The sequence below is a fragment of the Carcharodon carcharias genome, chromosome 9 (assembly GCF_017639515.1).
Source record: "Carcharodon carcharias isolate sCarCar2 chromosome 9, sCarCar2.pri, whole genome shotgun sequence".
NCBI classification, from domain to species: domain Eukaryota; kingdom Metazoa; phylum Chordata; class Chondrichthyes; order Lamniformes; family Lamnidae; genus Carcharodon; species Carcharodon carcharias.
Window position 1 is genome coordinate 131,540,171 of NC_054475.1, and position 14,785 is coordinate 131,554,955.

Below are 14,785 nucleotides of genomic sequence, written 5' to 3' on the forward strand. Positions count from 1 at the left end.
GATGCCTGCACCTCGATGGTGCTTGTCATTGCTGCCAGAATGTCACGGTAGGGCATCACAGATTTCTATTGTTCTCTGTGTGTGCTCTCAGCACCTTTAAGGTGGGGTTGGTCCTGATGATGCTGTGACCAGTGATGCTGTGGTCCTGAGAGGCACAGGTGCAGAAGGTGGGCAAAGGATCGGATGCTTTTAAAGTTTCATGGCTGCGTCTCCATGATATGACCCTGATCACAGTGCGCACGCGAGCTGCCCTCAGCAGACAGGAGTCAGACATCCTAAGAGGCTGTGTGAAGATCTATGTAGTGTCCTCATTGCATGTCATCATCACCCTCCTGCAATTGAGCAACTATTAGGGCCCCCACTGTTTCTCCATGACAGGAGCAATATCACAGAGGGTATGTGCGCTGCCATAAGCCAGACTGCAGTCAAACGTTCATAGATGCAATGTGAGGATCTTATGGTGTCTCCTCACTGCATGTCGTCATCCACCACCACAAATCTAGCAGCTATGAGGGCTTCCCAAGCATGCCTGCCTTGTCTGGCCAGTGTAAAGGCCTCATCGTCGTCATGATTTAATGATCTCCTCACCCTCATCCAATCAACATCCTCCTCATCGGAGGAGACCTCCAGCTCCTCATCTCTTCCTCAGCCAGCTCCTCTCCCCGTTGCAGTGCCAGGTTGTAAATGGTGCAGCAAGCAACGATGATGCATGCCACCCTCTGTGGATTATATTGCAGGGCTCCACCAGACCAGTCCAGGCACCGGAACGTCATTTTCCGAATCCCGATGGTTTGCTCCTCCAAGTTGTGAGTTGCAGCATAAGCCTTGTTATACCTTCACTTTGCTGCAGTCTGAGGCCACCACATGGGTATCATCAGCCATGTCCTCTGCAGGTAGCCCTTGTACACGTGGAGCCACCCCTGCAACTTCTGTGAACCCTGGAAGATGTCAGGGGTCTGTGACCGACTGAGAATGTAGGAGTTGTGCACACTCTCTGGAAACCATGTGTAGACCTGCAGGATGCATTTGTGGTGGTCGCATACCAGCTGCACATTCAGTGAATGGAATCCCTTGCAGTTGACATAGTTGACCGCATGTTGCGATGGAGATCTGAGCCCCACGAGGGTGCAGTCAGTGGCACCCTGCACCTGTAGGAAACACAAGATCTGGGCAAATCCAATCACTCTTGGATCCTGGCTCTCCTGGTCTTGGGTGAAATGCACAAAGTTGCATGCCCTCGCAAAGATGGCATCCGTGACCGAATGGATGCATTTGTGGGTGGAGGCTTGTGATATCCCTCAGAGGTCACCTATGGAGCCATGAATGGAGCCACTGGCATAGAATTTTAGCACCACTGTCACTTTCACGGCCACTGGCAGTGGATGCCGTCAGTGTCCATATGGCGCCAAATCCTGCAGTAGCTGGCAGATGTGACCGACCAGTTCCCTAGCCATGCGCAGTCTTAGGCAACACTGCTTCTCGGTCATCCGCAGGAATGATAGGTGGCAACTATAGACCCTGGGTCTAGCTACGCACTGACCAGCGATGGCTCGCTGTGGCTCTTCAGCAGCGGCGTGCATTTCACAACATCGTGAAACCGATTTTTGGCTTTCTCGCCATATTGTTCACTCACGCCACCAAGCAGGCTCCATGATCCTGATGTACTCCACCTGCAGAATGGAAGAGAGAGACGCATGGGTTAGCATGGGTATACTAAAAACTTGTCTTGGTTAAGTATGACGGCCCTTTAATGCATCCCGGAGAGTGATGGCCAACACTTGGATGGCCAGAGATTAGTGCACTGCATGGCTTCCCGAAACCCCACCTTCCTCTGCCCCACTCCACCTGACCAATTGGCGGCAGCTTTGCCCATTTGAGTGCATGCTGTGCTCTCAGCATTCTCTTAACACGCACTGCAAAGCTGCACTGTTAGTTTGACCTATGTGGAATACTGGTCCAAACTGGGATGATGACATTGCAAGAGGCTGTGAGCGGCTCCACCAGTGACTGCTCCACGGCCAGCTTTAGCAAGCAGATTGTACAATGTGCTCAGTCGTCCATTGTTCTGCAGTCCATTAAAATGCTCATAGGTTGCAGTCTGTGCCCGAGGAGTGAAAAGCTCTGGAGCACTTGGTGGCACTTTGATGCCTCTGCGTTGCTTGAGTGGGCAGATGAGCGAGAGGCCTGACTCCAACCATATCAATGTGGCTGCGCCTGAACTGTCTCAGTTGCACAGGAACGGTCATTTTATACAAGGCGTCCCTAATGAATGGCCCCCTTCTTGCCATGCTGTTCCCCCAGTCCCCTACCCTGCATTTGCTTGTGCGCTACCTTCAACCTCAGTGCAGCCTTCACACCCATACACACCCCTCCACAGGAAAGTCGACTCAACCGCAGGGCAGCCTTTGCCATCGCCCCGCAAAGTCACCTCAACTGCAGGGCAGCCTTTGCCAATCCCCGCAAAGTCGCTTCAACCGCAGGACAGCCTTTGCCCCTCCCCGCAAAGTCGCCTCAACCACAGGACAGCCTTTGCCCCTCCCTGCAAAGTCGCCTCAACCGCAGGGCAGCTTTTGCCCCTCCCCGCAAAGTCGCCTCAACCGCAGGGCAGCCTTTGCCCCTCCCCGCAAAGTCACCTCAACCGCAGGGCAGCCTTTGCCCCTCCCCGCAAAGTCGCCTCAACTGCAGGGCAGCCTTTGCCTCTCCCCGCAAAGTCGCCTCAACCGCAGGGCAGCCTTCGCTCACCCTGCAAAGTCGCCTCAGCTGCAGGGTAGCCTTTGATCCCCCGCCCCCACCACCGACAACGTGCCTCAACACTGAAGTCCAAAAGGCATCTCTCACAAGTTGTCCGCAACATTACTGTGCACTCACCTCTGAATTCCCCTCAAAGTGCAGCCCGCCAAGTGCATGCCTTTTATATGCTGTTGTGAAACACGTTGATGTGATTAACGATCCAGTGGGAGGAGGGGATGAGTCCGGTGGGCTCGCCTTATAATGATATGTAGATGTATTACAATAAGGTTCCTGACGTCCGATGGCGGGAAACACAGCCCCACCATCAACGAACTGAGCGGACGATCACAAACTGGTTTCATGACATTGTAAAAACGATTTCTGGCCTTCTCGCCATATTGTCCGCTCATGCCATCATGCATGCTCAATGCCAGCAGGCATGGATGATTCCACCCAAAATGTTTCTATCTGGTTCATTCTGAACATTTTTACTCCATCTTGAATCTAAAAAATAGGAAAGGTAAGCAACCTCTGGGTTGCTCTCGGTCCTACAAACTACTGACACCATGATTTCCCCAACAGTCATTCTCTTTCTTTCTTTCTTCAGAATGTACTTCTTTCCTTCTGAGCAACTTTCACATCAATTCACAGGGCACACCCTCCTACCAAATCCTCAAATTCATAAAGCTACTCCCTTCATCCAACTTCTCCCCCTCAGGTCACGTCAGCACGCTACTCCCTCTCCCCCTTAATATACATTGACACTCTTCCCTCCCTCAGTTCATGCTCAGAATGCTAGCACATTCATCTCCCTCAGAATATTCTGGCACATTCTTTCCCCTTCCTTAGTACATGTTGGATTTTTCCTCTCCTCTCAAGTTTATGCTGCACCTATCACCTCTTTCATGCCCTTCCCACAGTTCACATACATCCTTCAGTTCCTGCCAACATATTTGATTACCCGCCCCCTCCAAGAACATTCTAGTACTTTTCACAATTCCTAATAGCTATTTCACTACACTTCCCCTCCACACTCTACACCACTCCTTTTCTGCCACTGCCATGGTAAAGCATTGGTGTAGGTCTGTATTGTAGGAGGAAGCAAAGACTAAGAGAAGTTAGAAATATGGAACTCCATGCTTCCCATAGACTGTATTTCCATCTACAATCTACAGAATTTTAATTCCAAAATTGGCACCATCTAATGACTGCACCTTGGCTTCTCTCCTAATTTTCTCAACCTCGTCTTTCACCTGGTTCCTTGGAAAAAGAAATGGATCAAAGTCAATGTGCTGAATTTTGCCAGTTGGTTCGCAATCCCAACTTTGGCCTGAATTTTTGGTCAGGATCCCAGAAGTGGCCATAGTGGGATGTCAGTTGCGATCTTCCTGGAGGCAGCCAATTAAGAAGGCGCCTCCACTAGCCCCATCCAGTTAGGGTCAACAGATGGACTAGAGATCCATGAGTCTCAATCAGAGGGTTCGTAGCAATGTACGGCCAGCAGAATCACTAGGAAAGATGGATGCTACCAAAGTAGGAAGGAGAACATGAGGATACCTCAAAATGGAAGTGCCCTTGTAAGAATTATAAAATTGCAAAAAATGTGTCCATAGGTGTCAGGTGGGGGAACCCAGCTCTGGGAAGGGACGGTTTAGGAGAGGCCTCATTGGCACCTGGACAGCTGTTGGGAGGCCACCTCCAGACAAATGCTGGGCTTTGGCCTCAGCTGGGGGTCAGGGTAAGGGGCCTGTCAAGTGCGCACTTGATTGAGCCTAATTAACTATCCGTCACTCTCAGGTGACTCGCCAGGGCCAGTTAGACCATCCTCCCACCTTCAATAGGATCACCCCAACTCCAAAACAGTCTCAGCCAGACCAGGAAAATTCAGCCTAATATTTCAGTAACAAATGTCAAAAGAGAAACATTGAGCTCCGCAGCTGAAGAACCTTGGTGTGCATATCCACAGATCCCTGAGGGTAGCGGGGCAGGTGGAGAAGGTGGTTAAGAAGGCATATAGGGTACTAGCCTTTATTAGCCGAGGCATAGAATACAAGAGCAGGGAGGTTATGCTGGAATGTATAAAATGCTGGTTAGGCCACAACTGGAGTACTATGTGCAGTTCTGGTCACCATATTATAGGAAGGATGTGATTGCACTGGAGAGGGCGCAGAGGAGATTTACTAGAATGCTGCCTGAGCTGGTGGGTTTGAGTTATGAGGAAAGATTGGATTGTTTTCCGAGGAGCAGTGAAGGTTGAGAGGATACCTGATAGAGGTGTAAAGATTATGAGGGGCATTGGTAGGGTGGATATGAAGGCACTTTTTCCATTGGTAGAGGGGTCAATAGCCAGGGGCCATAGATTTAAGGTAAGAGGTAGAAGGCTAAAAGGGAAGTTGAGGAAAAATTTTTTCACCCACAGGGTGGTGGGAGTCTGAAACTCACTGCCTGAAAGGGTAGTTGAGTAAGAAACTCTGGTAACATTTAAGAAGTATTTAGCTATTTACTTGCATTGCCATAGCCTCCAGGGCTATGGGCCAAGCGCTGGAAAATGTTGTCGGATCTTTGCTGACTGGTGCAGACACGATGGGCCAAGTGGCCTCCTTGTGTGCTGTAAACGTCTATGAGTCTATAACCTCTTAGGGCTGAATTTTCACCTCGGTGTAAGGGCACATGCCCGACATGCACAAGCTTGAAATAGAGCACAATGAAATAGCGCCAACTCCCACGAGCGATATTTTGGTCTGTGGGCGCGCGCAGGAATCAGCAGTGTGCCCGCTGACAATTAAGAGGGCTGTTAAGTCCATTAATAAATTAATTTAATTGACTTTTTCCCTTCCCGGCCTTTTGATTTTTGAAGAACCTCATCCATGGGTGGGATGAGGTTTCCAATGTTAATTAAAAATAAAAGTTTTCAGAACTTGGTTTCAAGATGTCCCTGCTCATGTAACAGAGTCACATGAAGGGTCGAGTTTTTATTTTTTTTAAAACTTTATTTTTAATGTACAAAATCTTCAACTTCATGAGGCAATTGTGTGCCTTCAGGGAGCTTTCTGTGACCGCACCTGTACGTATGTGCTAACTTCCACGCTTGCCCTCCTACCACCCCTCCCCCAGGCAGTGCTGAGCATTTCAGCACACAATTCACACTGGCTGGCCGTTAATTGGTTAACTGATCGCGGTTGGGGCCCGATCAAGGGTAGCGGCCTGCTGCTTCCGGGCCGACCCGCCTGACAAGAGAAAATCCTCCTCTTAGGTTTTGACCTATTTAGCTGTCCTTTCACTTTACAAATGCTGATAAATCTGTGTATTTTCTGCATTTTTATTTTTGTTTCAGAAGGCCAATGTTTGCAATTTTTCCTTTAGATTTGTATTTTTAATAATTTTTCCACATATTTGAGTATTCAGTGCTAATTAATGTGCTCACAGTGAAATATTCAGGAGTTTAGTTCTAAGACTAAACAATATCATAGTATCATAGAAATGATATAGCACAAAAAGAGGCCGCTTGGCTTATTGTGCCTGTGTCAGCTAATTGAAAGCGCTATCCAATTATTCCCAATCCTCTGCTTTTTCTGAAAAGTGGTCTCAAGCAAGGGAAGAGCCTGCAGGCTGAGGGCTGTACTGGGGAAGGGGTGTATCCCAGGGTGTTTGTGGGGGCCCATGTTGATCTGTGCAAGTGGCCTCAAGATGGCGAGAGCTGAGGAGGCAGTCTCCAGAGGAGATGAGGCCAGCTAGAGGTGTGAGGGCGTGTGTGAAAGAGTGAGTGGTGATGTCCGTACAGCTGGCAGAGAGTGAAATGCCAAAGAGTGTGTGATGGCCTTGTGAGTGTGTGAGTTTAGACTGATAAGATGGTTGCTTTAACCTGGCGACACAGATGAGATCATTCATCTGTTTTGTGCACTGGATGGTCGACCTCGTGTGCAGCATTGGCACTGACCACCCTCCCAAGCTGGAGTGGTTTGACAGATGGGTCTCCTGTGGCCAGAGCAGGGGACGAGGACATCATGGCAGGCCTCCACGATGTCCAGAAGGCATCCCAGGGATACGCCACTGAATCGGGGGCGGGGGGGGGGGGCGGTGGGGGGGGGGGGGATGCTGCATTCTTCTTGGCTTTTGAGGCCATGTCTTCACTGGAGCAGTCCTGGGCTGCAAGCATTGAGAAGTGTGTGTGCATGGCTGCAGTTTAAATATGGCACCCTGTGTGAGGAAGCGGTGAGGTAATGTGCGGTGGTCAAATTGGAGGCAGCCTGCCAGCGAGACAGTGTGTTTCCTGTGGCTGCATAATTAATGAGGTGGGAATGGCACGAAATGGTACAAAAACCTGCCAATGCAGCTAATGGGTAAAATGACTATTTTCCCACCCACTACCGCACTTTGTGCAAATCTGGGACGATTCCACCCATGGGGCAGAATTTTCCGGCTGATGCGCGGGTGGCGGAGCCCACATGTCAGCGCTTAAAATGTCACGCGCTGACATCGCACGAGCGTCCCGTCAGCACTCGGCATCACGATATTTAGGTGGGCGAGCGCGCTATGCAACGTGACGTGCGCCCGCCATTAATTAAAGGCCTTAAGGCCCTTAACTTGGCAATTGACACCGATTTTGAGGAGCCCATGCGAACTTCGGCTCAGCGCACGGGCCCAACGGGCAGGCGGGTAAATGATTTTTTAACAAAATTCATGCACTGGCGGGATATGTGGGCTCAGAGGGGTTGTTCATGTTTTTTCTGAAGTATTTAATGCAGAAAGTGTTTTAAACTTGATTGTTACCAGTTCAGATCGATTTCCAACAGCTTTCTCTGTTCTTTGAAGCTTCAGCTCAGCAGTCTGCTGACAGTAACCTTTATCAGGCCTGCAGCTTTCCGGAGGCCTCCATTTAGCCTGGGTATGGGTTCTGACATCTCCACTGGAGGCAGCTCCTCTGAGGAGGAAGGGAGGGATAGAATAAGGAGGAGGCCAGAAGTGGACAATCAGCCTTCAGGGGAGCCACCTTTGGGAGGCCAGGCGCAGGCAAAAGGGGCATAGGGCCAAGAGGTTGTCCAAGGTGGAAAGGGCCGCAGAAGACGCCATTATCCTGCTGCCAGGGTATACAAGTGGCGAAGCAGCTACCTCAATATGACTGAGGTGAAGTGCCAAAGGAGGCTCCGTCTGTCAAGGGAAACAGTCAACTATATCTGTCAGATGATTGGCCTGAGATCTCCCCTAACTGTGTGGGTGGACACCCCATGCCAGCGGCTCTCAAGGTAACAGTTGCCTTCCATTTCTATGCATCTGGCTCCTTCCAGGGCTCGGCGGGTGTTCTATGCAGTGTCTCCCAATCTGCTATACATACTTGTGTCAAACAGGTTACAGACGCTCTGTTCAGACGGGCATTAGACCGTTAGACCATAAGACATAGGAGCAGAAATTAGGCCATTTGGCCCATCGAGTCTGCTCTGCCATTCAATCATGGCTGATAAGTTTCTCAACCCCATTCTCCCGCCTTCTCCCCGTAACCTTTTATCCCCTTACCAATCAAGAACCTATCTATCTCGGTCTTAAATACACTCAATGACCTGGCCTGCACAGCCTTCTATGGCAACGAATTCCATAGATTCACCACTTTCTGGCTAAAGAAGTTTCTCCTCATCTCTGTTCTAAAATGTCTTCCCTTTACTCTGAGGCTGTATCCTCGGGTCCTAGTCTCTCCTACTAATGGAAACATCTTCCCCACGTCTACTCTATCCAGGCCTTTCAGTATTCTGTAAGTTTCAATTAGATCCCCCCTCATCCTTCTAAACTCCATTGTGTATAGACCCAGAGACCTCAAATGTTCTTCATATGTTAAGCCTTTCATTCCTGGGATCATTCTCGTGAACCTCCTCTGGACCCTCTCCAGGGCCAGAACATCCTTCCTGAGATACGGGGCCCAAAATTGCTCACAATATTCTAAATGTGGTCTGACCAGAGCCTTATAAAGCCTCAGCAGCACAGCCCTGCTTTTATATTCTGGTTCTCTCAAAATATATGCCAACATTGCATTTGCCTTCCTAACTACTGACTCAACCTGCAAGTTAACCTTAAGAGAATCCTGGACTAGGACTCCCAAGTCCCTTTGTGCTCCAGATTTCTGAACTGGCCTTCATCCACTTCCGCTGGGACCAGGCAAGTCAGGAACACTGAGCCAGAGGCTTCGCGGCCATTGCTGGCTTCCCCCGCGTCCAGGGTGCAATAGACTGTTCACATGTGGCCATCAAGGTGCCAGCAGGTGAGCCTGGTGCCTTCATCAACAGGAAGGGCTTCCACTCCATGAACGTGCAGATAGTGTGTGATCACAGGAAGCAGATTCTACAAGTCTGTGCAAGGTACCCAGGCAGCTCCCACAATGCCTACATCCTCAGACACTCCCAGGTGCCGGCGCTCTTCAGTGCTCCGGCTTGGCTGGATGGTTGGCTGGTGGGTGACAAGGGCTATCCCCTCAGAAGGTGGCTCATGACGCCACTCCGTGGTCCAAGAACAGAAGCTGAGGAGTGGTACAGTAGGAGCCAGGGCACCACAAGGGTTGTGGTGGAGAGAGCCATCAGTCTTCTCAAGATGCGCTTCCATTGCCTAGACTGCTCAGGGTGTGCACTCCAGTACCCTCTAGATTGCATCTCTGTGATAGTGGTAGCATGCTGCGCTCTGCACAATCTTGCGTTGGAAAGGGGGGATGCAGTTGATGATGAAGACCTTGACGCCCTGGATGAGGCTGCACATGATGAATCTAGCAGTGGCTCAGAGGATGAGGAAACACAGGGCGATGATGAGGGGCAGCATGCCGACCCGCTACTACACCAAGGAAGCAGGGACACCCAGGCCAATTTAATCCAATGAACCTTCAGCTAGCTCCACACACATTGATCAGCAGGACCAGCATTGTTTGGCGCTTGCACACGTGGCACTTAGGTGCTACATCTTCCACCTCATCAGCTACAACTAAGGGCTTAGTGCAGAAACATCAATGTCCACTCAAACACTCATGAGATGTCTGTGAAACATACAAATGCAGCACAAAGGAAACACCCTCAGCCATGGTCAGAAAAGTGGATTTTATTCAGTCCAACATAAAACACAAATGTCACTCTGATGTACATAAATATTTTTTCCCTAATCTAGGGCCAACACAAAATCACCAGTGACATATCCGTAGAGTGCCTAACGTGCCTTATGCTTTCGTTTGCGGGTGCTACATCTAGGTGCCACCCCATCGCTCGAAGTAGCTTGTGAGACAGCCTGCTGACTCTGCTGTCCTGTTGGTGTCGATGACCTTGGCGGGCATTCTCTGGCCCATGGAGCCTGTGATGGCCCCGCCTGGGAGGAAGTGACCAGTTCCAGAACTGGCACCTCCCCAGTTGTCACAGACTCAACGGATGCAACGGTCACTGGCAGAGGGGCAGAGGAGCTGCTGCCCTCATCCGGAGCACCCTGACAGGAGCTTGCAGCGACGACAGGCAGCTGCTATGCCAACATGAGGTCACATTAGACCTCCCTGCTCACCGCAGATGCATGGGCACCGAGCAGTGACATTTGGTGTCCAGAACATCTCCCACATTGGGAATGACCACCTGTGGTCATTACCGCTGTGAGGGCTTGCAGGTCAGAGCGTAACCCAATCAGAAGATTCTCAATTCGATCGAAGCCTCTCTCCATGAGAATCGCCAATCTCTCAGTGGAGGAAGCCTGAAGCTCTGTCCTGAGGTTCATGCCTTCACTGACACTCTGCTTGGACTCCTCCACCACAGAGACCAACTCAAGCACACCCTCATGCAATCCTGCCAGATGCTCCCACACATCCTGCCACTTGTCCTGCAGCTGCTGCATTGGTGACGTCTCTAGAGGCACATCATCACTGCCGGACTCAGCATGTGCCTGGTCCCCTGCAGTCCTCCAGCTGCTGGTGCCATCGGCACTCTCTGTCCGTGCCATCTCCTCCAGCAATTGTGAAGTGCCCTCTCCACTGTGCGCCGGGACACTAGCCAATGTTATATTCCCCATCCAAGTGTTTGTCGCTGCGCTGGTGCCTGGCTGGCTGAAATGATGTGCTGCAAGTTGCAAGTCTTGGCCCTCAGGTGTGGAGGGGGGGCTCCAGACATGTTGGGGGCGACCATGCGGTGGTGATGCTGAAATTAACAACAAGGACATTGCATCAGTTAGCGTTCTGTCAGTAACACCTTTCATCCCTTTCCCCCCCAGCCTCATAAGTCGCTCACCCTTCAAGAACCTAAGGAGACGAACATTGGTGGGGCGGTAAATAGTCAAGAGGAGGCCCAAACATTACACACGCATACAGACAGGCTGGTCAGACGGCCTAAGGATTGCCACATGGAATGTTATGTGGATAAGTGTTCGGTTAAGCACTTGGGCAATACAAGCAAGGTACAGGAATACACGAGTAATGTTAGGACCGTGGGGAGTCACGACGATTGCAGCGACCTTGCTAGGCAGACCCGTTAAGAGGGCAGAACAGGTACATAGGGTTTAACAAGGTTGAAGCCAGACGTGCCTTCATTAGATGAGGAATAGAATGTAGGAAAAGGGAGGTCATGTTGCAAGTGCAGAAAACGCTGTCGAGGCCACATCTGCACTTCTAAATCCAGTTGTGACCTGCGCTTCATGGGAGGGATGGCATTGGAGTGGGAAGAGTGCAGAGGTACCTGACCTGGATGCATGCTGGCCTGGAGAGTTGCACTGATGAGGAAACATTGCATACAATTGCGACATTTGCCATGGAGCACATGAGATTGACAGGTCACATTATTGACCTTCATAACATTATGAGGGTCATAGAAGAGATGGACAGAAGGCAACATTTCCCCTTAGCACAGGGATGACTAACGTGGTGGCATTTATTTAAGTTGAGTGCCATGAAGTTGACAGGTGAGGTGCTGAGCACCTTTTGGACAGAGTAATGTGGGACGCACTGGCTGAAAGGGTGATGGAGGTACAAACCCTCCAAAGATGCAAAACATCTTTGGATGTGCAGCAGTGATACCATGGCATGTTAGGCCATGGGGATAGTGGTCACAAATGGGATAAGGCGACTTTGGAAGGTACTAGAGACGTGCATCCTCAAGGGGCCGAGGGACCTTTGTGTATGACCCATACGTCTGACTGTATCAGTCTGTGAATGAGCAGTGTTGCAGCATTAACGATTGCAGCAACCATCAGTGATTTGGATGGTGGGGAGACAGTGTGGATGGGACTGTGGACCTCAAATACCTGGCTGCTGCACCCTGGCCTCACCGACACCTGCCACCCTGGCCACCTGCCTCCTCCCCAGCTCCATGGCCTGCTCCTTGTAGGTGGTCAGGCGCTGCAGCACGGCGTGCCCACCACCAGTCTGCTGGCACTCCGTCAGATTGTGTTCTGTTTTTGCATGCAGAACAGAGAAGAGGATTTATTGGAGCTGATCGCTCATGTACTCTGCACACGCACGCCACACCCCAACCACAGTGGCCCATCTGAGGCCTCCAGCGGCTCCTGTCCATACTATTGGTGATCAGTCCCCAAAAGATAGTACAGCTGGTCCTAAACCCGTCCTCCAACGAACACCTTGGAAACATTCGGCGTCCATCACTTTGAATAGCACATGGGTCTTAGCACCCATGGCAAGGGGGCACAACTAGGTGTGGCGCTGAGGCCAGCAGATGGCTCTTGGCCATGACACCTTGAGGCTCCCCTTTCACCATCTCATCACCATCAATATGACATGTGTTGGAGTTCTGGGTATATGTCCAGCTGCCTCCCCTGCAGGTTGTCCCCAGATGACTCAAATGTGACAAACACCAACATATACTGCAGGGAAAACCCATCTTCTCCTCAACCATTAAAGTTGATGTAAGCATGGGCAAACTATCTGTTTGCCCACCCAGCGTGCGTCAAATGCCCAATGCAGTAATGACACTAAGACGGGGGGGGGGGGGGGGTGGCGATGGGGGAGTTGTGGAGGGGGGCTCAAAGGCTAAGGCAACCTGCTGGGTCAAATGGCCAAGGCTGACATGGTACTCAACCTTCCAGAGCGCAACAAATTATTGAAGCGCTTGCAGCACTGCGTCCCGGTGCGCTGCACATCGTCATGGGCGCCTACAACCACCGCCACCTCCTGCCACGCCTGCCTGGTGATGTGGGGGTCCCTCCTCCTCCCATCCTCTGGATACAAAATATCCCGACGGTTGGACAGATCTTGGAGGATGTCAGCAAGGCAGGCATCTGAGAACCGAGGAGCACAGTGGCCCCCCACTGGCCTATCCTGCAGACTGCCTCCCTCCTCCTCTGCCCTCAAACCAGCATGTCCTTCTCTGAGTGGCCATGATGCACTGCCTCAAGGAGGCTGCCTGGCCACTCTTTATACAGACTGCCGGTTCCCCACTGGAACCGGCAGTCTGAACACCCCTGCCGCCAATTCGATTTTCCCGTTGTCCACGGGAGTCACAAACCCGCTGGGCGGGCCTCAATTGGCCCGCCCGCACAAAATGGCAGTGCGGCCCGTTTCTGCAGCTGCGATCAGCTGCCCGCCTGCTGTTGAGTCAGTCGGGCATGCCCGCTCGTCAAGGGCAAAATTCAGCCCATGGTCTCACCACAGCCAAAACATCCCTACTTTTATATTCCATTCCTCTTGCAATAAAAGATGACATTCCATTTGCCTTCCTAATCACTTCCTGTACCAGCATACTAATTTTTTGTAATTCATGTACCAGGACACCCAGATCCCTCTGTACCTCAGAAGTTTTGCAAACTCCCTCCATTTAAATAATATGCTGCTTTTCTTGTCTTCCTGCCAAAACAGACAAGTTCACATTTTCCCACATTATACTTCATATGCCAAATTTTTGCCCACTCACTTAACCTATCTATATCCCTTTGCAGACTCCTCACATCCTCTTCACAACTTATTTTCCTACCTATCTTTACGTCGTCAGCAAATTTAGCAACCATACGTTTTGTCCCTTCATCCAAGTCATTGATGTAAATTGAAAATAGTTGAGGCCCTGTGGCATTCCAATCATCATATTGTGCCAGCCCGGAAATGGCCCATTTATGCCTGTTCTCTGTTTCCTGTTGGCTAACTAATCCTCTTTCCATGCTAATATGTTACCTCCTTTACCATGAGCTCTTATTTTGTGTAGCAACGTAAGATATGGCAACTTCTCAAATGCCTTCTGGAAATCTAAGTACAGCACATCCACAAGCTCCCCTTTATCCATGTTGCTTTTTAGGTCCTCAGAGAACTCGAATAAATTAGTCAAGCATGATTTCCTTTCACAAAACCATGTTGACTCTGCTTGAATGTATTGAGATTTTCTAAGTACTCCGCTATAACCTTCTGGTTCCTAACTGGCCTGTAGATTCTTGCTTTCTGTCTCCCTCACTTTTTAAATAGAGTCACATGCACTATTTTCCAATCCGATGGGACCTTTCCAGAGTCTAGGTAATTTTAGAAAATTAAAACCAATGCATCCACCATTTCAGCAACCACTTCTTTTAAGGCCCTAGGATGAAGTCCAACAGGACTTGGGGACTTGACATCTTTTAGTTCTAATAATTTTCTCAGTGACCTTTCCCTGGCAATTGTAATTGTTTCAAGTTCCTCCTTCCCTTTCACCTCCTGATTCACAATTATTTCTGGGATGTTATTTATATTCTCTACAGCGAATACAGACACAAATATTTGTTCAATTCGTCTGTCATTTCCTTATTTTCCATTATTAATTCCACAGACCCACTCTCTAGAGGATCAATGCTAAATTTACTTCCTCTTTTCCTTTTTAAATATCTATAGAAACTCTTACTGTTTTTATATTTCTAGCTAGCTTTCTCTCATTCTTTAGTTTCTCCCTCCTTATTAATTTTTAAATCATTATTTGCTGCTCTTTATAAGAACATAATAACATAAGAACTAGGAGCAGGAGTAGGCAATTCAGCTCCTCGAGCCTGCAACGCCATTCAATACGATCATGGGTGATCTCATTTCGGCCTCAACTCCAATTACCCGCCCTCTCGTCATAACCTTTCAACAGGTTACTAATTAAAAATCTGT